Source organism: Triticum urartu, chromosome 6 (genome assembly GCF_003073215.2).
Source record: "Triticum urartu cultivar G1812 chromosome 6, Tu2.1, whole genome shotgun sequence".
Lineage (NCBI taxonomy): Eukaryota > Viridiplantae > Streptophyta > Magnoliopsida > Poales > Poaceae > Triticum > Triticum urartu.
This window is the reverse complement of record NC_053027.1, coordinates 159,087,590-159,091,110: the sequence shown is the minus strand read 5'-3', so window position 1 is coordinate 159,091,110 and position 3,521 is coordinate 159,087,590.

The following is a 3,521-nucleotide window of genomic DNA, read 5'->3' as shown; positions in this document are numbered from 1 at the left end:
AAGAAAGCTGATAAAAACTATATTGAAGACACTGAGAGAACCCCGAAGTCGTGTCTTGATGTAGTGTTCGAGTTACTGGCTACCACTGTTGGCACCGGCTCTTCGAACTCGTTGCCTGAATCAGTCCACCTTACTACGGAAGTGACACTGGGCCTCCTATGGGCCGTAGAAACAATGGGCCTTCTACGGGCCGTATAAACAGTGGCCCTTCTATGGGCCGTAGAAACAGTGGGCCTTCTACGGGCCGTAGAAACAATGGGCCTTCTACGGGCCGTAGAAACAATGGGCCTTCAACGGGCTGTATCATCAATGGGCCTTATACGGACCGTATGATCGATTGGCCAAACATGGGCCAAACAGACCGCATTCTGGCCGTAAACGGGCTAGAGTTGGAATCGTCCGTTCATGGGCCGACCATAACGGGCCATCTTTAATAGGTCGTATTTGATGACGCTATGAAAACGGCCCAACGTATTAACGGACCACAAACGGGCTGACTGTAACCACGGGCTGAATTTAGCCCACAAGCAGAAAATGACAGTAACGGGCCGTAAGTAAAAGAATGCTGGAAAATAGCCCAAGAATAAATGGGCTCTGAGAAGGCCGAAAGATAACATGGGCTGGAAACGGCCCAACGGAATAATAGGCCGTTAATGGGTATAAAGTGATACACTGCTCTTTACGGGCCAGTTTCACCACGGGCCGTTAATGGGTGTAAAGTGATACACTGTTCATTACGGGTCAGTTTCACCATGGACCGATAATAGGCCAAGAGTTACATAGGGCCTCATATGGGCCGAAAGACGTCATGGGCCATACATGGGCCAGATGTGAAAACGGGCTGAAATCATATTGGATGGCCCAGATGACGCTACTGGGCCTAATTCGAATAGGGTGTAACGGGCCATGGGTTAGCGGGCTGTAAATGGGCTATATGCGAACAGGCCGTTAACAGGCTTTCCATGGGCCGGCCCGCCACCTTTTGACCATGTCAAACGGGCCGGCCTTTTCATAGGAATGGGCCTCTGTTGGGCCGTGCCACGTGTCGACGTATCATAGGCGCCTTCTGTCCAATGAGTGGATGACATCTGGCCCAGCGATGAGCCGGCACGTGTTTCCTCTAGCCAATGATGATTTTACATGTGGAAAATCCCCATTGGTCGGGGCTGTTAACGGGTTATCGGATCCAAAACCCGACCCGATAGCTTAACGGCGTTCCGTTACGGAGGATGCCACGTGTCGGTCACCCTTGACGAAAGCACTTCTGTGACGCGTGATTTATCGTCATTGAAGTGGACACTTCCGTGATGATAATTTTGGTAATGTCATGGAACACTTCTACGACAGCACATGTATGACTATCTTGATTCTGTCATAAAATTGTCATGGATCTACATGCATGACAGAAAACGCGACCTACTGTGACAAACACGTATCATCACGGAAGTGTATTTTTTTGTAATGGAGGGCATCATGATCATTCTTAGAACAACAACACACATATATATATTGTCATATGATTTCTTATGCTAAAGTAACAATCTTATTCACAATGTAAAGTATGAATCAAAAACTTCATTGAAAACTAACAAACTATAATCTTAGTCATTGAAGCAATTGCAATTTATCATAACATCAGAAAGAGTCAATATAAGAGCTTTTCAGCAAGTCCACATACTGAACTATCATTTAGTCTTTCACAATTGCTAACACTCGCGCAATACTTGTGGGTATGAAGCTTTAATCGGACACAGAGAAAGATAGGGCCTTATAGTTTTGCCTCCCAACCTTTTACCTCAAGGGTAATGTCAACAATAATAGTTTGTGCAAACCCACATCCAATTAGCTATATATATCAGGATCTTTCCAACACACAGTGCTTGCCAAAGGATAAAATGTAAAAAGGAAAGGTGAAGATCACTGCGACTCTTGCATAAGACATAAGACAAAAATAAAAGAAGGGCCCTTCGCAGAGGGAAGCAGACGTTGTCATGTGTTTTTATGGTTGGATGCACGAAATCTTAATGCAAAAGAACGTCACTTTATATTGCCACTTGTGATATGGAACTTTATTATGCAGTCTGTCGCTTTTATTTCTTCCACATCACAAGATCATATAAAGCTTATTTCTCCACACTAATAAATCATACATATTTAGAGAGCAATTTTTATTGCTTGCAACAATGACAACTTACTTGAAGGATCTTACTCAATCCGTAGGTAGATATGATGGACTCTCAAGGCAAAACTGGGTTTAAGGATGTTTGGAAGCACAAGTAGTATCTCTACTTGGTACAAATAATTTGGCTAGCATGAGGGGGAAAGCCAAGATCAACATGTTGGATGATCCATGACAATATAATTTATTTCAGATGTAGGAAAACATAACACATTATGTTGTCTTCCTTGTTCAACACCAACTTTTTAGCATGTCATATTTTAATGAGTGATCACAATCATAAAAGATGTCCTAGACAGTATATTTATATGTGAAAACCTCTCTTTATTTATTACTTCCAATTAATTGCAACGATGACCAAAGCTATGTTTGTCAACTCTCAACAACTTTTATTCATCATACTCTTTATATGTGAAGTCATTACTCTCCATAAGATCAATATGATCTCTTTATTTCTTTTTATTCTTTCTCTTTTTTCTCAAGATCATAGCAAGATAACCAAGCCCTTGACTCAAAACTAATATTTATTATATATAACTCACGGACTCGATTACATAGAAGGATCATAAAGCAAAAATCAAAACTAAATCATACTAAAACTTTATTCTACTAGATCAAGATATTAACAAAAGGATCGAACTAAGAAAAATGGTAAAGATAAAAGTGTCATGGTGATACGATACCGGGGCACTCCCCCAAGCTTGGCAGTTGCCAAGGGGAGTGCCCATACCCATGTGTTTATGTCTCTTTCTTCGGATGTGGCGATGCGATACTCTTGGCGATGATGCCCCTCAGGATACGATTCTCTTCCTCGAGCTTTGCTTGAGGTCCATTATTTCCTTATGGAGCTTGCCCGTGACGGCTAAAGCTCCTTTTACCCATGGATGTTGCATAGCTGCGAGAGAACAAGTAACACTATTTTTCATATTTTCATAAGAAAGAAATCTAACATTGGAAGGGATGACCGAGTTTGGAATAGCTAAGCTCTGTAGCTCCCCCATCGTGAATCTGGCTCGGAAACGAGAAGTAACTTCTTGATCCTCTTCCATGGCATCTATCCTTTTCTAGTAGGCCTCCACCTCTTCCTCCGTTGATTGCCCAAAGTGGTCAGCATCACTGTTTGCCCCTGGTCCCGGTGTCGGATGAGACACCCGGCTCTCCCCAACTGACTCTTGAGAAGACATCTTGCTCTAATCTGCAGTAGAGAAAACTCAAAACAAAAACAGGAGATATTTGCATGGTATGGTGGTCAAAACCTTCGGGATATTATATAATGAATTTTTACCGACCAAAAGAAGTATCGTGCAAGAAAACGGAGTCCAGAGGGCACACGAGGTGCCCA